Here is a 23,152-nt window from a genome sequence, read left to right as displayed (position 1 = left end):
CATTTTTTTGTGTGTATAACTAAACTTCAATTAAAGTTTTTAAAACTTAAAATAAACATCTCTATGTATACCACAAAATAGGTGTCAGGTTAGGGTGAGCTGTTCTTTTCCCTACAATTCTTAACCTTATCTGAGTCACAAGACAGCCCTTCCTCCCTTCCTCTGTGAAAGCCACAAACGACTGGTTAAGGACTTCTGCAGCAGCCGCCGAATAGAGAAAGTGAGCACAGGACATGAACAGATGGTTCACAGCAAAAGAAATACAAATAGCCCTTAAACGTATGAAAAGGTGCTCAGTCTCAATCTTCAAAGAGAAGTGCTTATTGAAAGTATGCGGAGATACCATTTTTAACCTGTCAGATTGGCAGAAATCCCAAAGCTTGACAGCATGCCCTGTGGATGGGGCTGGAGGTGGGGGAGTCGGGAGAATAAATAGCAGACCCTTTAGTACATTACCAGTGGGACTGTGAAATTGACAGCCCTGTTGATTTGGGCAATATCTACCGAAATTACAAGTCTAAGAATCTACCCTGTAGATGACATTTGTACATATATGTAATAATTTAATCTCCAAGTTGTCTTCTTGCTCTGTAAAAGGAAGATTTTGGAAGTTAAGAAAACTTTTTCTGCCTCAACGAAGTCACATTTTAACACTCATGTCTCATGCCGTGGACTCAAGAAAATCTAATTTAAAACAGAGCCAGGCAACGGCTTCCATTGACTGACTGGCTGGAGGGAGCTGCAGGCTAACTAGGAATTAGGAATTAGCCACAACAGAAGTGCATTGGTTTTATCTCAAGAAATATCCTCCTTTACACCTGTCTTGGCAGATGTGCCCACTGCTTGGGTGGCAGGACACTTTGATTGTCTCACCAAGACTGTGTGGAGAGGGGTGGGGTACTTCTCCAAAGGGAAAAGTGGGCTGCTGTCACCCATAAAAGGGGTGGAGGGAAAGGGCAGGCAGAAACAGTCAATGTCTTCCATAGCTCCAGGTCACGTCTGCCTGCTGCTGATACCGCATTCATATCTGCAGCCTGTGTGTCTCCTCGACACCATGCCTCTGTGTCCACTGTCCTCCTAGTCAGTCGCCTACGTGGATGTCCCTCTGACACCTGGTGAAACATGATGTGTTTCTAATTGAGCAGGTTATCTTTCCCTCTAAGCCTGGTCTCCTGGCCTTTCCCCAGTGCCTTCCAATTTAATTGAATCAAATCGAATGTAATTCACCTCCTCCCATCCGTCTGGCTTCTGGGTTAATACCCCCCCAAACTTTGGAAATATTTTAATGTGTTAATATATTATTTTTTAAATTAAAAGTAGTTTTAACAAAAGAAAAATATACCTCTGTAGAAAATTTAGAAAATATAAGGACTCAGGCACCTTATCTTTTTTATCCCCTGGTTAGCCCTGGGAGGCAGACAGTATTATTTATCCCCATTTTACAGATGAAGAAACTGAGGCTCAGAGAGGAACGTGGCTTGCTGCTTTCACACAGGTCAGAAGGATCTATGCCGGATTTGAGCCCAGGTCTTTCTGGTTGCAAGCTGGAGGCGGTCTTGTCTTTGGGATACTCAGTTGAGGGGCTTGGCCTTTGCCTCAGAAGGACTCGACTTGGCCCCCTCTTGAGGATGTCCCTTGGCAGCATTTGGTCATGGTGTTGCAGAGTGCCTAGGAGCCACACTTACTCTGAGAAGCCCTGCCTCACACACCCACCCCTCTGTGTGGCCTTGGACACACTGCCCAAGCCTCTGCGCCCAGTTTACTCCTCGGAAAAATGGGGATGATGATAGTAATCATAGGCTTCCCTTAGAGGGCTAGGAGAGAATGGAATGACCAATGTGGTAGAACACTGCCTGGCTCACAGCATCTGATAATGGCTTAGATATTTGTCCCCTCCAAATCTCAGGTCAAAATGTGACCCCCATTGTTGGAGGTGGGGCCTGATGGGAGATGTTTGGGTCTTGGGGGTGGATCCCTCAGGAATGGTGTGGTGCCCTCCCATGGTAATGGGTTCACCCCAGGCCCAGTTGTTAGAAAGAGTCTGGTACCTCCCACCTCCTCTCTCTTGCTTCCCTCTCTGGCTGTGTTATCTGCGCAGGCCAGCTACGCTTCGCGTCCCGCCATGAGTGGAAGCAGCCTGAGAACCTCACTAGAAGCCAAGCAGATGCTGGTGCCATGCAGAACTGTGGTCCAAGCAAACTTCTTTTCTGTCTACATTACCCAGTTTCAGATATTCCTTTATAGCATCACAGAACAGACTAATACAGCATCCAACAACATTAGCCACTGCTACTATTATCATTAGTATTTTAAGTGTGTGCATTTTAACTGCTGGTACACTGTGTGAGCTGGCTTGGATGTCCGTCCCCTCCAAATCTCATGTGGGACTGTAATCTCCAGTGTTGGAGGTGGGGCCTGGTGGGAGGCGTTTGGATCATGGCGGCATATTCCTCATGCTTGGCTGGGCGCCATCCCCGTGGTGATGAGTGAACTAACAGGAGATCTGGTTGTTTAAAGGTGTGCGGCACCTCCCCCCTCTCTTGTTCCTGCTCTTGCCATGTGACACACGGGCTCCCCTTTGCCTTCCACCATGGCTGTAAATTCCCTATGGCCTCACCAGAAGCAGATGCCAGCACCCCACTTCCTGTACAGCTTGCAGAACCAAGAACAAATTAAACCTGTTTTCTTTATAAAGACACAGACTCAGGCATTTATTTATATCAGTGCATGAACAGCCCCATACACTGGGCATACGGGTTATATCCTGCTTTCCTTCCATTTACTATTATGAGCATTTTTATGTCACAATATATTCCTCAAAACATTATTTGAATGACTGTATAATAGTCCATCATTTAAATATATTTATAACTTACTCTGTAGTTAACCATTCACCTGTTTCTAGACAATTAGGGGTGTGTGTGGGTGTTTGTTGTAATAAAAAACTCTAAACCAAAAATCCTTGTCTGATTATTTCTTAGAGTAGAATTTTACACCTGGAACTCCTGGGTGAGAAGGTATAAACGTTTAAAGTCTCCAGCAACACACTGATAATTGCTTCAAAGGAAAGCTCTCAACCGTTTACTCTCAGCAGTGTGTATATTAGGGCTGTCCTCACCACACCCTTTCAGGCAGCCAGGCGAGCTTTTTTTAAAGTTCACCTTTGTTGCTATTTATTTACAAGGCAGGTTTTACTACGTGTCCCTGGGATGGTGGGGGTAGGTCCCATGCCCAAGGTGCTTCCAGCTATGCTGCCTGTTACAATGTTCTTAAATTAGCTAGCAGTCCCATAAGCCCTGGGTGGACATATTTACCTGTTTCCTGCCTGCTCTGTTTTCCTGCGGGTGGAAATATAATTTCAGTGGTGGAAATATAATTTCAGTGCTGGAAATTTTTTTTTTTTTGAGATGGAGTCTTGCTGTGTTGCCCAGGCTGGAGTGCAGTGGCACCATCTTGGCTCACTACAACCTCCATCTCCTGGGTTCAAGCAAGTCTCCTGCCTCAGCCCCCCGAGTAGCTGGGATTACAGGCTCACACAACCATGTCCAGCTAATCTTTTTTGTACTTTTTGTAGAGACAGGGTTTCACCGTGTTGGCCAGGCTGGTATCAAACTCCTGACCTCAAGTGATCCACCCGCCTCGGCCTCCCAAAGTGTTGGGATTACAGGTGTGAGCCACTGTGCTTGGCCAATACGTTGGTTTTTCTGTTTCTCTGTTGCCCCTGCTTTAAGGTGTTTAGCATGTGGCCTCCCTCCCGGGTGACAGCACAGTCCCAAAGCCCAGTAATAGATTTTAAAGAGATCTGACTCAGGTACAAGCTTAGCTGGACTGGCCCATTATCTGAAATCTGTGTGTGACCTTCCCAACTGATACTGCCAATACTTGTGTCTGTTTCAACTTCAGATTCCCGTTCAGTATACTCACCCTTTAAGTTACCCTACTACTAGTATCCTGACCTCCCAGAAAGAGGGCTAGAGTTTTATTTTGTTAAAGTAAAATCAGTATTCCCCAGTGCTCTGTATTTTACAAAATGCATTCACACATGACTACTTTGATCCTCAGAATGATTCTGGGAGTTACATAAGTTTATCTCCATTTTGCAGATGAGGCCCAGAGAGGCGAAGCCATTTGAGCTCGTGAGTGACAGATCTCAAGCCCTGCTCTTTCTAAAGCGTGCTGCCTTCAGAAAAGAGCCAGAAGGATGAAAATTACTTTAGAAAGATGAATACCAGCTTTGAAGGAATAAAAGCTGACGAGGAATTGAAGGAGTTGAGGTGCAAGCTTGAACAGGGTTGCGTGTTTGGCCCTTGATTGTAAAGGCCCATTGTTGCACCTGTTCCTGTTACTTGAGGAGTTGCAGCAGAAGGAACAGCGGCCTGAGACTCTAGAGAGCTGGGGAACATGTTCCTTCTCATCCCTCCAGGGCCACCACTTCTTGTGGGCCCTTGGGCAAGTCACTGTACTTTCTGAGTCTCAGTTTCCCCATTTGCAGAATGGAAATAACTATCCCAGTCTACCAACTTAGAATTGCTTTGAGGATCTGATAAGGTGGGGTAGATGCTGCTGCCTTGGGGGCTTTAAAGTCTGGAGCTCAAGCGACCCCTTGAGTTGGGCTTACTTAGTAACTCCAGGGTTGGGCAGAACAGGACTCCAATGAGGGTTCTTTTCTTTTTCCCTTTTTTTTCTTTCCCTATCTCTTAACTTTTATCTTTATTATTTTACAATGCCCTTGTAAGATGAAACAAGTGTTGCTGAATTTTTTTTTCTTTTTTAACCTTTATTTTAGGATTGGGGTACATGTGCAAGTTTGTTACATAGGTATATTGTGGGCTGCTGAGGTTTGGAGTACGAATGAATTAGTCATCCCAGTGGTGAGCATAGTCCCCAATAAGTAGTATTTTTCAGCCCTTACTTCCGTCCCTCTCCATTCTTGTATTCCCCAGTGTCTGCTGTTCCCGTTTTTATGACCCTGTGTACTCAATGTTTAGCTCCCACTTAGAAGTAACAACATGCCCAGCACTTTGGGGGTCCGAGGTGGGTGGATCACGAGGTCAAGAGATCAAGACCATCCTGACTAAGACAGTGAAACCCTGTCTCTACTAAGAACACAAAAAATTAGCCAGGCGTGGTGGTGGGCACCTGTAGTCCTAGCTACTTGGAAGACTGAGGCAGGAGAATCACTTGAACCAGGGAGGTGGAGGTTGCAGTGAGCTGAGATTGCACTACTGCACTCCAGCCTGGGCAGCAGAGCAAGACTCTGTCTCAAAACAACAACAACAACAACAACAACAACAAAAAAAAAAACGTGATGCATGATTTTGTTTTCTGTTTCTATGTTAATCCACTTAGGATAATGGCCTCCAGCTGCATCCACGTTGCTACAAAAGACAGGATTGCATTCTTTTATATGGCTGCCTAATATTCCATGGTATATATGTACCATATTGTCTTTATCCAATCCACTGTTGATCCACACCTGGGTTGATTCCATGTCTATGCTATTGTGAATAGCACTGCAATGAACATATGGGTGCGTGTGTCTTTGTGGTAGAATGATTTCTTTTCCTTTGAGTATAATATATCCAGTATCGGGATGGTGCTGAAATACTTAAAGTAGAAATGAAAATTGTCACGTGCTCCACCATGCCCTTCCATTCTCCTCTGCAGAGAGACAGCCACTGTTTGTGGTTTAGTACACCTGGTTCCAGGCTTTACATAAACTAAACCCATGCATATTTCTCTGTGTATACTTTTTCAGTACATGTACACGTGCACTTGTTCATACAGTTTGTTCTTTAAATTTTATAAAAATGTCCTCTATACTGCATCTCGACTTATCCCCCTCATAATTTTAAGACCTTGCTATATCAGAGCTACTTTTCTATTCTAGAAAGACATGGCCAGGCACGGTCTCACGCCTGTAATCCCAGCACTCTGGGAGGCTGAGGCGGGTGGATCACCTGAGGTCAGGAGTTCAACACCAGCCTGGCCAACATGGTGAAATCCTGTCTCTACTAAAAATACAAAAATTAGCCGGGCATGGTGGCGCACGCCTGTAATCCTAACTATTCAGGAGGCTGAGGCAGGAGAATCGCTTGAACCCGGGAGGCGGAGTTTGCAGTGAGCCGAGATCTTGCCATTGCACTCCAGCCTGGGCAACAAGAGCGAAACTCCATCTCAGAAGAAAAAAAAAAAAAAAAAGACATAGAAACTCTTCTCACTATCTGGGCATTTTACAGGTATATATATTTAATGTATTGATTTGGGTTATTACCAATTTTTATTATTTTATTTATTTATTTATTTTGAGACAGAGTCTCACTGTCACTCAGGCTGGAATACAGTGGTGCGATCTCGGCTCACTGCAACTTCTACCTCCCGGGTTCAAGTGATTCTCCTGCCTCAGCCTCCCGAGTAGCTGAGATTAAGGCGTGCGCCACCATATCTGGCTAATTTTTGTATTTTTAGTAGAGATGGGTTTTCAACATATTGGCCAGGCTGGTCTCAAACTCCTGACTTCAGGTGATCCACCTGCTTCAGCCTCCCAGAGTGCTGGGATTACAGGCATGAGCCACCACACCTGGCCTGGTTATTACCAATGTTTAAAATACTACCAATTGTGCTGCATTAAAATGCTTGTCAAACAAGTTTGTACTCTTGTAAATGTATTTTAAAGTGAAGTTGCTGGTAACACAGATTGTAATATCTGATGGACAGGCAGAATTCCTGGATTCCACTCCCACCAGTGGTGTTTGGGGCACCCATTGGCCTACGGTGGTTCTCAGCCAGAGATGCTTCTTCCTCTGAGGTTCTGCCCCTGAGGGGACATTTGGCAATGCCTGGAGATATTTTTGGCTGTCACAACTTGGGGGATGGTGACAGAGATGCTACTGATATCTAGTGGACAGAAGCCAGGGATGCTGCTTGACACCTTACAATAAACAGGAGAGTCCCCCACAACAAAGAATTATGTCAGTAGTTCCAAGGATGACAAACCCTGGCCTCCACCAAGATTGCCAATGGTTGACAGTGTCATTCTTTTCAGTCTTGCCAATCTGGTAGTTTGCAAAATGACAATTTATTCTGTACCTCTTCAGGATAATAGAGAAATCTTTTCTTTCTTTCTTTATATATTACTCGAATTTGATATAATGAACATGTATGATTTCTATAATTCTTTTGAAAAGCCATTAAGGATCTTTTATTTATTTATTTATTTTTGAGGTGGCGTATCACTCTGTTGCTCATGCTGGAGTGCAGTGGCGTGATCTCGGTTCACTGCAACCTCCACCTCCCAGGTTCAAGCAACTCTCCTGCCTCAGCCTCCCGAGTAGCTGGGACTACAGGCATCCGCCACAATGCCTGGCTAATTTTTGTATTTTTAGTAGAGACGGGGTTTCACCATGTTGGCCAGGCTGGTCTCGAACCCCTGACCTGGGATTACAGCCATGAGTCACTGCACTTGACGCCATTAAGGTTTTTTTTTGTTTGTTTTTTTGTTTTTTTAAAGATCTATACCTCTTGGACCATTAACTGTTGACTGACTTTGCAGTGTGTTCCTAAGACAATTGTGTATGTGCCTGCTTGTTTTTCCCTGATAAGGTATAGAAAGAAGTCCTCAGTGTGGGCCTTGAGAATCCATCGTGCTTCAGGTTCCAGTCTCCCATCCTCTGGCCTTCAGAATTCCTCTATTGCTCTTCCAAACCATTTTCACCTGGTGGACACCCAGGCCCAGGGTCTGTCTCCAAGAATCATCTTGGCCCAGAGAGACTCCTTACCACTGAGCAGACCTCCAAAACAAAATGTACCTTGCGGCTGACCCTGGGAAACCCAGCACATACTCCATGGACTCATCTGCCCAGGGGCACATTTCATGCTCACGTTCATTTCCCAGCTTTGAAATCTGAGATCTGTTTGCCCAGTGAACTTCCAGGGCTGTCAGAGCTGAGCCAAGCCCCCTGGTGCTGTTGCAGAGCTGGAGCTGCTGGCATAGGCTCTGGTGGGGGTCACATTCCCTCCTCATCTCCACCACATCCCGTCAGAGTGGAAATGGAGTGGAGCCCAGTCTTACCCACTCCCAGTCCCCACCCGCTCCCCGGCAGGGCAAGGACTCCCGGAGCAGTGCCGCGCTCCTTCCACTTGGTGCAGAGCGAGCCAGAGTCAGCCTGGAGGAAGTGTCCTGGGGAACTTGTTGATAACACTTGGATATTCCCAAGAAAATGTCCCTCGTGGTAGAAGTGGCGTAGACTTGCCTGCAGCCCTTGTGAATCATGTGGAGTGGGCTCCTCCAATAGCCGACGTTCAGAGTGGGCAGACAGCTCCTGGTCCTGGTGCTGGGCACAGGACTTCTGCCAGCAGTTCTGTGTGTTTGATCTGCAGCCCAGTGTGGTTTTCCAGTAAAGCAAAGGCTTATATGAAGGCTGCGTGGTCTAAGTCTCCACTCCCTAGAATCCACACCAGTCATGTCGGGCACGGAGTGTCCAAGCTGCGAGGCCATGAATGCCTGAGACACCTAGGCATTGCTGACTTGGAGAGATGGCAGTAAGCGGGAGGGGCGGAGAGGACGTAAGGAGACGGATCTGAGTTCTCAGCCTGCCCTGCCGCCCGCCCTGGGCAGATAAATCACTGGACCTCTTGGGTTTCAGCTTCTTCATTAACTGTTTATTAAAAGCATTCACCCTTTTTCAATCTGAAGTTTTCTTTAAAACACTGCCAATTAGAGAAGGCTGGCTAAAATGAACTAGAGATTTAAAGTAGAGTTTAGAGTAAGTCCAGCTCCTGTCTCTTATTCAAAAGTAAGCAATGCTCAGAACAGGAAGAGAAAAAAAAAGAGATACAGCCAAGCAAAAAGTAACTCCTAAAGAACACCCATGATGCCACCCACTCAGAGGCCATGGCGTCCTGGTGGAAGCCTTCCAGATATGTGGTTCTTTTTCATTTGTTTTAGGGAAACGTAGTCTCACTCTGTCACCTAGGCTGGAGTGCAGTGGTGAAATCTTGGCTCCCTGCAACCTCTGCCTCCCCTGTTCAAGCAATTCTCCTGCCTCAGCCTATTTATTTATTTATATTTACAGTTTTTATTTATTTATGTTTTATTTATTTATATTTATTTTTATAAATTAATTTTTATAAATTTATTTGATAAATAGGCCGGGCACCTATTTATTTTTATTTATGTTTATATTTTTATTTATATTTATATTTTATTTATATTCCATATTATTTATTTATTTATTTATTTTATTACAGGCTCATACCTGTAATCCCAGCACTTTGGGAGGCCAAGACGGGCAGATCACTTGAGGGTCAAGAGTCTGAGACCAGCCTGGCTAACATGGTGAAACCCTATCTCTACTAAAAATACAAAAATTAACCAGTTGTTGTGGCAGGCACCTGTAATCCCAGCTACTCAGGGAGGCTGAGGCAGGAGAACCACTTAAACCCGAGAGGCAGAGGTTGCAGTGAGCTGAGATCATGCCACTGCACTCCAGTCTTGGCAACAGAGTGAGACTCCATCTTAAAAATAAATAATAAATAAATAAATAAATGTGGGTTCCCACGCTGTACTATAAACCAATTAAATCAGAATCTCTAGGGCTGGGTTCCTGGCATTGCTACTTTATAAATAAAGACCTTAGTTAGTTCTAAAGTGCACACAGGGTAAAAAATCACTGACTGACACCCCTCCGCTCCCCGCCACCTTCTCTTTCACTGCTTTAGCTTGAAATCTCTACTGGGTGAGACTGATGCCAGCCCAGTTTGGTTTGGAGCAGAAGCAGTGGTTCTCAGGATCACTTGGGAGCTTTATAAAATGTCCATGTCAGGGCTCCTGCCCCAGACCAACTAAATCAGAATTACTAGGTGTCAGGGCCAAGAGATTATTGTTTCAGAAAGCTACCCAGATGCTGCTGAGGTTCAGCCACCAGTGTAGAGTCTAATATAAGAACGGTCTAGGATTACTACATTCTTCTGCTGAACATTCAGATTCAAAGTCTGGGGTAAGGACCAGGAACCTGTATGTTTAACAAGTGCCATAGGTGATTCTCACGAGATGCAAGGTTGAGAAACACAGATGGAGGAAAGATCCCTGGATTGGAGTCAGTAAGACAGGGCTCCTGGCTGTGTGACTTCTCACAGGTCACTTACCCTCTCTGAGATTCATCTCTTCATCTGTAAAATAGAGATGATGATAGTAACTGCATGAGGCAGAGATCCATCTCTGCCCCCAGACACCTGTGTTCTCAGTCCATAGGACGCAGTAGGTGTTGGAAAGAGGCTGCCACTCACCAGGGACTGCATTTCCCAGCTCCACTTTGCACTGAGGTGGGGCAACCACATGACTGAGTTGTGGCCAATGAACGTGGGCAGAAGTGAGGAATGCTGCTGCCCATAAAACCCCCATGATCCTCCACTCTCTCTTCCCATCTGCCCATCGGATATCAATGCCTGGGGGGAACGTGAAAGCCCCAAGGGAAGGTTGATAGAACTCTTTGTTCCTCCCCACACTGCTGCCAACTGGACTTTATATTAGTGAAAAGTAAACTTCCATGTGTTTAGCTACTGAGACTTGTATCTGTTACAGTAAGGATCGCTATGTTACCAAACATACCGCCTCTGGGAGTGTGGCAAAAATTAAATGCTCTGATGCAGAGGTTGCAAACTGACAATGTATGGACTTGGATCCACCCTGTAGACATGTTCTGTTATGCCTGCCCCAGTGTTCTTTTTTATATAAATTTATCAATAAATTTTTATTTTTATTTTTTTTGAGATGGAGTCTCGCTCTGTCACTCAGGCTGGAGTGCAGTGGCGCCATCTTGGTTCACTGCAACCTCTGCCTCCCAGGTTCAAGCAATTCTCCTGCCTCAGCCTCCCAAGTAGCTGGTATTACAGCTGCACAGCACCATGCCCAGCTAATTTTGTATTTAGAGACGGGGCTTCGCCATATTGGCCAGGCTTGTCTCGAACTCCTGACCTCAGGTGATCCACCGCCTTGGTCTCCCAGAGTGCTGGGATTACAGGCGGGAGCCACTGCACCCAACCGAATTTATCAGTAAATTTTTAAATGAGCAAATTCACACAAACATCTGGATTTCCAGGTTCGTGAAAACCCAGAATCACTGGTACCTGGGTTTGCATTCCAGTGGCTGGATGAGGAGCGACTGTCGTGTTGAGAAGAACTTGTGCTCTCCAGTTTGCCACAGTCTCCACCACACAGCATTGCTTTACGCCTGGCTTGCCTCATTCATGGCACTTCTCCCATGCCTGCAGCTTCTCAAGTCAGTGAACCTATAGAATGAGACCACCACTTCTCCTGTTGTCCTTCCCAGCTTTTCCCCATCTCCCCTTTTCCCTAGTTTATAAGACAGGAGAAGGGGGAGAAAGCAAAAAGTTGGAAAGAAACAGAAGTAAAATAAATAAATAAATAGCTAGATGACCTTGGCACCACCACCTGGCCCTGGTGGTTAAAATAATAATAATAATATTAACCCCTGACCAAAACTACTAGTGTTATCTATAAATTCCAGACATTGTATGAGAAAGCATTGTAAAACTTTTTGTTCTGTTAGCTGATGCATGTAGCCCCTCGTCACGTTTTCCATGCTTGCTTGATTTATCACGACCCTTTTACATGGATCCCTTAAAGTTGTAAGCCTTTAAAAAGGTCATGTATTTCTTCTTCAGGGAGCTCGGCTCTTAAGACGCGAGTCTGCCGTCGCTCCCGGCCGGAAAAAAAAAACCTCTTCCTTCTTTAATCTGGTGTCTGAGAAATTTTGTCTGTGGCTCGTCCTGCTATAAACCCTGATGCAATAGATGTAGAAGTGATGCGTTAGCTGTTAAGATTTGTCACAGCAAAATTCAAGTGACTTCTTACTCTCAGGAAAGCCATTCTTGCCCAGAATTTGGAAGCAAAAATATTCTGGGTGCTCCTTACAGGCTGAAAGATGTTCCCCACCCCAACCCTACCCATATCTGTGGCCATTTCAGCATCCACTATATGGAGGCAGAGGTAAGAGATGGGACAAGCTCAACTGGATTTGGGGGTCAGATAGCCCTGGGTCCCAACGCCAGCTATGCCTGCTTCCTAGCTGGGGATTGGGGGCCAGGCATTTCTTGTTTTCCTTCTTTCTTTCTCTTTCTTTCTTTCTTTCTTTCTTTCTTTTTTTTGAGATGGAGTTTCGTTCTTGTCACCCAGGCTGGAGTGCAATGGCGCAATCTAGGCTCACTGCAACCTCCACCTCCTGGGTTCAAGCAATTCTTCTGCCTCGGCCTCCCAAGTAACTGGGATTACAGGCACCCACAACCATGCCCAGCTAATTTTTGTATTTTCAGTAGAGACAGGGTTTCACCATGTTGGTCAGGCTGGCCTCAACTTCCTGACTTCTGGTGATTCGCCTGCCCCGGCCTCCCAAAGTGCTGGGATTACAGGTGTGAGCCACAGCCCTGGCCAGCATTTATTGTTTACTGAGTCACTGTTTCCATCTGTCAAATGTGGACATTAATGCCCTTTCCATGAGATTTTGGTAACAGGTCTAGCTCAGAAGGACATTCAGACAATGTGAAGTCCCTTCCCTTTTCCTGCAGTGTGAGGACCAGGACTGGCACAGGGAAATCAAGCAGTATCTTTTTTTTTTTTTTTTCTGAACAACTTAGATTTAAAAAATTTTTAAAAACGATGGAATAATGCATGTCTACAATAGGTATATTAGTCAGCTTGGGCTGCCATAACAAAATATCACACCCGAGGTGGCTTACACATCAGAAACTAAATGAAAGAAGTAGACAGAAAAAAAAAAATCAGAAACTCATTTTCTCACAGTTGTGGAAGCTGCAAATCCAAGATTAAGGTACCAGCAGGGTTGGTTTCTGTTGAGGCCCCCCTTGCTGACTTGCAGACAGCAACCTTCTCATTGTGTCCTTACAGGGCCTTTCTTCTGTGAGCACTCCTATGTCTCTTCCTCTTAGAAGGAAAAGAGTCTTGTTGAATTGGGGCTTCGCCCTTATGACCTAATCTAACCTTTATTATGTCCTCAAAGGCTCTATTTTCATATATAACCACATTAGGGGTTACTTCATCATATCAATTTTGGGATGCCCAATTAAGTCCATAACAGAAGGAAAACCAGAAACTCCAATTAAGAAAAATAAATAACAGGCCAGGTGCAGTGGCTCATGCCTGTAATCCCAGCACTTTGGGAGGCCAAAGAGGGTGGGTCATTTGAGGTTAGGAGTTTGAGACCAGCCTGGCCAACATGGTGAAACCCTGTCTCTACTAAAAATACAAAAATTAGCCAGGTGTAGTGACATGTACTTGTAATCCTAGCTACTTGGGAGGCTGAGGCAGGAGAATTGCTTGAACCCAGGAGGTGGAGGTTACAGTGAGCCGAGATTGTGCCACTGTACTCCAGCCTGGGTGACAAGAGTAAGACTCCATCTCAAAAAAGAAAGAAAGAAAGAAAAATAAACAACAAAAAAAAAACCCCACTCATGATCTCTTCTTACCCTTGTCTCTACCCATCTCAATATAACCACATGACTACTATTAAACTTTTATTTATATGTCTTAAAAAATTGAATTGTACATACTTTTTTGGTAACCTGCTTTTTTCCTCTTTACATTTTAAAGGTTATAATAACCTAAGCTAAATAGAATTTTTAAAACACCTTATATAATCAATACCTGTTCTTAAAATTTAAACATATCATGAAATCCTTCCTTATATTTAGTGGATATGAATTATTCCATGGTGCAGTATGATGACTCACACCTATAATCCCAATAATTTGGGAGGCCTAGATGGGCAGATTGCTTGAACTCAGGAGTTCAAGACCAGCCTGGGCAACATGGTGAAACCCCATATCTACAAAAAGTACAAAAGTTAGCTGGGTATCGTGGCACAAGCCTGTTGTCCCAGCTACTCAGGAGGCTGAAGTGGGAGGATCACCTGAGCTTGTGGAAGTGGAGGCTGTAGTGAGCCATGATTGCATCACTGCACTCCAGCCTGGGTAACAGAGTGAGACCCTCTCAATCAATCAATTCATCCAACTGTGTTATAGATATACTCTAATTTTTAAGTCAAATCCCCTATTGTCTGGACACTTCAAAATTCATTTTCTATGGACTTAGTGTTCATTAGCTCTTGACTTTAGGCTACTACCATTCATATCCAGATGAGTCTCAGTTTCCCGATGTATATTATCAGGATAATAACAATATCTTTCTCAAGATAATGTCCATAAAGTGCTTAGCGCACTGTCTGGCACATGGAAAACCCTCGTAGCTGTTATTATGATTATTATAAATTTGTACAACCTTGTATACCTAGCCAATAGTTTCTATAGGATAAATTCCTAAAAGGTAAGTACATTTGACAGATTTTCGTTAAATTTCACCAAATTTTCTTCCTGAAAGGCTAGGCAAATCCACAATCTCTTATCTGAAATGAATTTTTGAATTTGGCTTTTGTGGGATTTTAGAAAGGTAATGTAGTACTATACTAAATATTAATGAAATTCCCAGTGGGGGCCGGGGCAGCACCTCATAATCAAATACATTAATGTTTCTTTAGAGAAAGATAAATAAAAATCATAGTCTCATATCAGTTCAGTGCAGATGTTGCCACTAAATGAGTTTGTCTTAAACTTGTAACTTGCAGTGGGGATAGAGAGAGAAAACTTTTGATTTTATAACTTTGGACTTTAAAATTGCAGTTAGCAAATTATTGGCTTTCATAACTGGCAAGTTTAGTGGGCTGGAGCTGCAGGGTTGCTTAAGACAGCAACTCAGTTATTTCACCCAGAGGTCATTTGCTTCCAGCTCAGTACCCTGTCATTTGGTGTCAGCTTCATTCAAGCCTGGCTCCCCTCAAGAATGGCTGCCAGGAGCAGTGGAGGCTACAGGCTTCCTGGCCAAAGTTTAGCAAAAAGAGCAGCCACATCCCATGACTGGGTGCAGTGGTTCATGCCTGTAGTCCCAGCACATTGGGAGGCCAAGGTGGGCAGATCACCTGAGGTCAGGAGTTCAAAACCAGCCTGGCTAACATGGTATAACCCCGTCTCTACTAAAAATACAAAAGTTAGCCAGGTGTGGTGGCACATGCCTGTAATCCCAGACACTTAGAGACTGAGGCAGGAGTAACTCTTGAACCCAGGAGGTGGAGGTTGCAGTGAGCCAAGATCACACCTCTGCACTCCAGCCTGGGCAACAGAGTGAGACTGTCTCAAAAAATAAAAGAAAGAAAGAAAAAGAAAAAGAAAAAAAAAAGAGCAGACACATCCCACAAGCACTGCACAAAAACCTGAGCTTTGCACTAACAGGACCACCCCTGGACCACCAGCAAAATGCTCTGGGCTGACTGGCTCACGTATTAGAAACAATCACTGGAACAAGGGAGGATGAGATTAACCTGATTGGCTTTGACCACTGGGGCAGAAGTCAAGGTAAGCCCCACCCTAGTCCCTTGGCTGCAACATGAAGGGGTGGGGTGAGGGGAGGTAGATGTGTGTAGAATGGATGTTGGACAGACAACTACAGTGTCCACTGCAGATTTTAGTATGAATTGCTTGTTTCTAATTTTAACTACTACTTATTGATTTGCAGGAACTCTTTATGTATGACGAATATTATGTCTTGATATGGTTTGGCTGTGTCCTCACCCAACTCTCATCTTGAATTATAGCTCCCATAATCCCCACATGTTGTGGGAGGGACCTGGTGGGAGGTAATTGAATCATGGGGGTGGGTTTTCATGTGCTGTTCTCATGATAATGAATAAGGCTCATGAGATCTGATGGTTTTATAAAGGGCAGTTCCCCTGCACACACTCATCTTGCCTGCTGCCAAGAGAGTACATGTAAGACATGTCCTTGCTCCTGTTTCACCTTCACCATGATTGTGAGGCCTCTTCAGTCATTAAATCTCTTTTTCTTTATAAATTATCCAGTCTCAGGTATTTCTTCATAGCAATATGGAAATGGATGAATACATGTTTTTATGTAAATTGTGAATATTTCTCCCAGTCTATTGCTTTTCTTTTAACTTTATTTTATAATTTTCATGGTACAAAATTTGTTAAGCTTTGTGTATCAAATCTGTCAGCCCTTCCCCTACTCTTTAAGTCCAAGCAGGATTTAAAGTGTTTTGGGGTGGAAGGGAAAATGATGGGGAGCAGCAGTGCCCTTCAAGACCTTGGAAATAATGTCACCTCTCGAATTAAAATGATACCCAGTGAATGCGATTAGTGTTCTGAAAAAGAGAATTGAGAGATTGCCTAAAAGTGTGGAACGGAGACTTTAGGGTCACGGCAAACTTCCATCAGGCTGACCAGAGGTCATCTCCGGGGCAGGCCAGGGGTCATTCATTGATTGACTTGTTTATTTAATACTGGGCACCTACTCTGTGTCAGGCTCTGGGCCAGGAGCTGAAGGCAGCAGTGAACATTACCACATCCTTACCCTTATGGAGCTTATATCCCTATCAGAGAGATAGATAATAACTGCACGGCAGGCCAGGTGCAGTGGCTCACATTTGTAATCCCAGCACTTTGCGAGACCGAGGCGGTGGATCACTTGAGGTCAGGAGTTTGCGACCAGCCTGAGCAACACGGAGAAACCCCGTCTCTACTAAAAATACAAAATAAGCCAGGCAAGGTGGCGCACACCTGTAATCCCAGCTACTTGGGAGGCTGAGGCAGGAGAATGGTTTGATCCTGGGAGGCGGAGGTTGCAGTGAGCCGAGATCGAGCCATTGCGCTCCAGCCTGGGTGACAAGAGTGAAACTCCGTCTCAAAACAAAACAAACAAACAAACAAAAAACAAACAGAAAAACCCTGCGTGGCAGACCCCCTGTTGGTAAGTGCTATGGAGAAAAATTAAGTCATGTAAAGGAGTGCTGGGTCAGAGTAGCTACCTCTTTTACATGGGCAGTCAAGAAAGGTTTAGCTAATTCTTGTTTTTTGTTTTTGTTTTTGTTTTTTTTTTTGAGACGGAGTCTGGCTCTGTCGCCCAGGCTGGAGTGCAGTGGCCAGATCTCAGCTCACTGCAAGCTCCGCCTCCTGGGTTCATGCCATTCTCCTGCCTCAGCCTCCCAAGTAGCTGGGACTACAGGCGCCCGCCACCTCGCCCGGCTAGTTTTTTGTATTTTTTAGTAGAGACGGGGTTTCACCGTGTTAGCCAGGATGGTCTCGATCTCCTGACCTCGTGATCCACCTGTCTCAGCCTCCCAAAGTGCTGGGATTATAGGCTTGAGCCACCACACCCGGCCAGGTTTAGCTAATTCTAAGCTGGCATTTACATGAGCAGAGATATGAAGGTGCTGAGGGAGACAGCTTGGGGAAAAAAAAAAAAAAAAAGAGCATGGCAGGCAGTGGGAACAGCAAGTGAAGAGACCCTGGGCAAAGTGTGGAGTGGCACCCACTGCCTCCAGGGAAGAGTCGGGAGGCCGATGGGCTGGGGCAGCGGGCAAGGGAGGGCGAAAGGAGATGGGGAGGTGTGATGGGGACCAGACGGGGCCAGATGGGGTAGCACCTTAAGTCATTAGGACTTTGGCCCTCCTCTGTGTGAGATGAGGCACCACTGGAGGATTGACTGTGAGTCACTAAACACCCCTGAGATCTTTGTATTAAACCTGCCTGGAAAAAGACAGGAGACAGAGAGTCAGTAAAAAAAACTTGGAAAGGCGGCCCCAGAGAGCCAGAAGTCAGCCGTGTGTCCTAGCCATGTTCAAGGAGGAGAGACACTGGCTGGGGAATCCCAGAATGGGCCAACTGAACCATCCATCCTCACATCAAGGTGATAACAGTATCAACCTCAATGAGATAATGGCAGTGGGGTGCTTAGCGAGGTATTGAGCACATGGAACATCCTCCTGGCTGTTATTATGTCATGATAACATATGATCATATGTGTTATCAGACATTTTTATTATACAGTTTGCCAGTATAGGTCTGGGTGAGATGTTCCCCAGGTGTCCCATCTCATTGTGCCCTGAGTTCACATTCAGTGGCAACCACTTGGCTGAGTCCATTTCTAGGTGTCACAGAAGGAGGGGAGGAGTAGTCCCACCCTGTGAGGAATACGTACTTTTCAGATTTCTGACACCCAAACTGGACAATAATTTCACCACTTAAAACTCTCTAGGGGGCCGGCCATGGTGGCTCACACCTGTAATCCCAGCATTTTGGGAGGCCGAGGCAGGCAGATCACCTGAGGTCAGGAGTTCAAGACCAGCCTGGCCAACATGGTGAAACCCCATCTCTACTGAAAATATAAAATTAGCCAGGCATGGTGGAGCACGCCTGTATTCCCAGCTATTCAGGAGGCTAAGGCAGGAGAATTGCTTGAACCCAGGAGGTAGAGGTTGCAGTGAACCGAGATGGCACCATTGCACTCCATTCTGGGCGACAGAGCGAGACTCCATCCCCCACCCAAAAAAAGAAAAAAACTACTCTTCAGGGACTTCCCAGTGCCCTTGGCACAATGTGATGACTCCTACAGGTGGCCTAAGTGGCCTAGCAGTACCACTCAACCTCATGTCTCCACTCTGCCTCCAGCAGATGAGTGAGCATCAGCCTGTCAAGCACTCTGCCCCTGTCCCACCTCTGGGCCTGTGTCTCTACCTGGAGCATGCATCCTTTCCACCTCCTTCTCCCCAGCTGGCTATGCCCCCTCATCCCACAAGCCTCTGCTTCAAGTCCCTGAGCAAACGCTGATGATGCCTGCCTGGACGCCCCACTCTTCCCACTCAGTGCACATCAGCTGACCCCTAGCTCGAAACACTCATGTTTATTGCCGGAGGGCTTTCTGTGGCCACTGGGAACCACTCTGCCAACTGCAGGGCAGGCCTGAAGTGCCAGGGAATTAAAACTTCTCTCAAGAAGCAGCCCTCAAACAACGACTGACAGGACTTTCTGTGTAAATACCCCAGTTCTTTCCCTCCTTGGGCAGGGTAATGCTGAGGGCCTTCGTGTGGCTCTCAGAATTTCCCTTTGGGATTAAGCCCTGGTCACCCACAGTAGTAAATTGCTTGGCAATACACCTTCCTTGGCTGTCTTTCCTGTCTGCCCCACTTGCCTCCCAGGATGTCTTTTTTCTCGAAAGTTAATTATGTGCCCTTGAGTACGTGTCTTAGGGTCTGCTTGGCAGGAACCCATACTGAGAGCCATTGCCTCTGAAAAGCCTTCCCTGGCATCACCAGTGCTCAGACAGGGGATCCAGACGTCCCTTTCTGGCTCTACCACACCCCCTTCCCATCGCAGTCACAGCACTTATCACACAGTCCTATCATTGTCCAGGTCCCCACAAAAACACAGATGATTCACCAGGAAAGAAGTTAAGTTGGCTTTTGTTTGTTTGTTTGTTTGTTTTGAGACAGGGTCTCACTCCAGTTGCCCAAGTTGGAATGCAGCAGCGCAATCTCAGCTCACTGCAATCCTCCCATCTCACTGCAAAGCCTCCCAAGTAGCTGGGACTACAGGTGTGTGGCACAACACCCAGCTAATATTTTGTATTTTTACTAGAGATGGGGTTTTGCCATGTTTCCCAGGCTGGTCTTGAACTCCTGGACTGGAGCAATCCACCCACCTCAGCCTCCAGAAGTGCTGGAATTACAGGTGTGAGCCACCACACCCGGCCTGGTTTTTAAACAGTTGAAGGTATGGTGAATTTCCCTCATAATTAATGAAATTCACATAAAGAATGCCAGCTGACAAATGGCAACAAAAGGACAAAATTAGAAAATCAGCATTTTCTAATGATAGTAACTGATTCAGTCACAGACCATCAATGAATGAGGAACTGGACACCCACAAGGAGCTGGTCAGAAGAGGAGAAGTGGACATTTACCTAGAGAGGTGTGGTCACCGCCTGAAGCCCATGATCAGGCTTGGCATTATTAGCAGTGGGACAGTTAGACATGAAGTGAGGTGAAATGGAGCACATAGCACCACTCGTGAAATATAATTACTTTCTTACCCCAAAATGTTCCATCTAAATCTAATCCATCCATTGGATGTAAATACTAGTTTTTGGGAAATATAGGAGAGAGTACAGGAAGTTAAAGGACACCACAGTGAAGCAACGTGACAGATCCCAGAGAGGAACACTGTCCAAGACAACTGTCCCAGTCTCTTCATGAGTCACTGCCATTGGGGGTCAAAAAAAAAAAAAAAATAGAGTGAGGACCATATTAGATTAAAATAGACTTAAGACTGCAGGAACAAAATCCATTACGTGGTCCTTGATTGGATCCTGGTTGAAACCACCTGTAAAGACATTTCTGGCAAAACTGGAGAGATTTGAATATAAATATATTTTTTGAGACAGGGTCTCACTCTGTGGCCCAGGCTGGAGTGCAGTGGCATAATCTCAGCTCACTGCAATCTCCACCTCCCAGGCTCAAGCGATTCCCCCCGCCTCAACCTCCTAAGTAGCTGGGACAACAGGCACATGACACCATGCCTGGCTAATTTTTGTATTTTTTGTAGAGATGGGGCCTTACCATGTCACCCAGGGTGGCCTTAAACTCCTGGACTCAAGTGATATGCCTGCCTCGGCCTCCCAATGTGCTAGGATTACAGGCGTGAGCCACCATACCTGGCCTTCATATTGTTAATTTCTTAATATGAAAATTGCATTTTATGTAAGAAAATGACCTATGTTAGATACAAATTATTTGATACTTTATAAGTATCGAATACCGATATATTTAGTTGGAGAAATATCATGATGCCTATAATTTATTTCAAAATACTTCACTCCCTAATTAAACAAATATGGCAAATTTTTCCCAATGCTTATACCTAGGTGATAGATATATGGATGTTCATTGAGCTACTTTCACATGTTTGAAATTGTTTTGTAATAATAAGAAAAAAAAAAAGCAAACTAAAGACATACCATTTTCTACCCATAGATTCACAAAGAAACAGTTTTAAAATAGGCTGCGTTGGCAAGGGTGAGGGAAATGGGCACTGTAGTATAACCTCTTTGAAGTGATGTTTGGCAAAGCCATGCCCTTCAATTGCTTCTAGGAATTTAGCAAACAGATTATATAGAAATATGGGCAAATATATATAAATAAGGATATTCACTGCAGCTTTATCTTTATTATAAAAGATTAGAAACAACATATATGTCCATCAGTAGAAGTTAAGTAAATTTTTTGTGATCTATCCATATAGTACAGAGTCCTACAAAGTATAGGGTAGACCTGTTGTGCTGATAGGAAACTCTTTCCAAGATGTCTTGCTAAGTGAACAAGCCAAAGAGCAGGCCAATGTCTGTCTGTCTGTCTGTCTGTCTGTCTTATTGCTATATCTCTGGTGCCTAGCAACACACCTGGCACACAGTGGGTCCACAATTAATATTAGTTGAGGGAATGAACACGTATCTGAGCATGACTGCTGTGAGTCAGGCTCCCTGAATGCCACCAGTTTCAAGACATTGATAGGGGCCAGATTTTCCATACCATCAAATTTCCACCCAACAGGATGGCCGCTCCTGGTCCAACTGCTGGCATGCAAACCCAGGTGCCAGCTATTCTGGGTTTTCATGAACCTGGAAATCCAGATGTTTGCGTGAAATTGCTCATTTTAAAATTTGTCAATAAAATAACACTGGGGTAGGCATAAGAGAACATATCTGCAGGGTGGGTCCAAGCCAACACATTGTCAGTTTGCAACTTCTGCATTAGCGTATTTAACTTTTGCCACACTGCTGGAGGCAGTATGTTCAGTAACACAGCACTTGTTGCTATAACAGATACAAACCTCAGTGACTTCACACAATAGAATTTTATTTTCACTCATATAAAGTCCATTTGGCAGCAGGTGTGGGGAGGAACAAGGAGTTTTATCAACTTTCCCTTGGGGCTTTCAAGTTCCTCCAGGCATTGATATTCAATAGGCAGATGGGAAGAGAGAGTGGAGGATCATGGGGGTTTTATGGGCAGCAGCATTCCTCACTTCTGCCCACATTCATTGGCCACAACTCAGTCATGTGGTTGCCCCACCTCAATGCAAAGTGGAGTAGTCCCTGGTGAGTGGCAGCCACCTTCCAACAACTACTGTGTCCTATGGACTGAGAACACTGGGTGACAGTGATCCATCTCTGCCTCGTGCAGTTATCATCATCTCTACTTCACAGATGACGAGTCGAATCTCAGAGAGGGTAAGTGACCTGTGAGAAGTCACCCAACCAGGAGCCCTATCTTACTGCCTCCAATCCAGGGATCTTTCCTCTATCTCAGTGTTTCCCAACTGTGTTAGACCATTCTCACATTGAGATAAAGAAATACCTGAGACTGGGTAATTTATAAAGAAAAGAGGTGTAATTGGCTCATGGTTCTGCAGGCTATACAGGAAGCATGGCACCAGCACCTGCTTGGCTTCTGGTGAGGCCTCAGAAAGCTTCCAATCATGGCTGAAGGCAAAGGGGAAGTTGGCATATCATATGGTGAGAGAGGAAGCAAGACAGAGTAGGGGAAGATGTGCCACATACTTATTTTTTTATTTTGCTTTCTTAACCTGTTCCCGACCACACACTTTTAGACAATCAGATCTCACAAGAACTCACTGACTATTGCAAGGACAGCACCAAGCCAAGAGGGGTACACCCCCATGATCCAATCACCTCCTACAAGGCCCCACCTCCCGCACTGGGGACTACATTTCAACATGAAATTTGGTGGAGACACAGATGCAAACCATATCACCAACCTTGCATCTCATGAGAATCGCCTATGGCACTTGTTAAACCTGCAAGATTGTGACCCTGGGAGCATACAGGATTGAATTTTCCTTCAAGATATACCATGCCCTTTTTTGCAAAATCGAACAGTGAACAACAACAAAAATTTCACAAAAGAGTGACAAAAAATGTATGCTGAACGAGGGAGGCTAATGTAGCAACTGAGACTTGATAGAAAATGTAGCTATAGGTTTTGTGGCAGCCAAGGCAAAAGGGAAACCCAGGGGCCACAGAACATCTGTTACCTGGTAGGAGGTTCACTGGTTCCTTTTGAGTACGGCTTACAGCCTGGGGGATGAGGTACCCAGGAGTCCTTAGCAGCATGATGGATGGGGGTGGGTGGTCGGGGGTAAGAGGGAGGACTGAGCTTATCTTCCTAGTACATCTATTTCCATCTGTTGTCCCA

General features: G+C 45.1%; 1 protein-coding gene across 7 annotated transcripts in view; it reads left to right on the top strand.

Annotated features, from left to right (window-relative positions):
* Positions 1-23,152, top strand: part of LOC105496395 (ganglioside induced differentiation associated protein 1 like 1) — a 63,758-nt gene that overhangs the window by 7,569 nt on the left and 33,037 nt on the right. The gene's annotated exons all lie outside the window — the stretch shown is intronic.

Source organism: Macaca nemestrina, chromosome 15 (assembly GCF_043159975.1).
Source record: "Macaca nemestrina isolate mMacNem1 chromosome 15, mMacNem.hap1, whole genome shotgun sequence".
NCBI classification, from domain to species: domain Eukaryota; kingdom Metazoa; phylum Chordata; class Mammalia; order Primates; family Cercopithecidae; genus Macaca; species Macaca nemestrina.
This window is presented reverse-complemented; position numbering and strand designations above follow the sequence as displayed.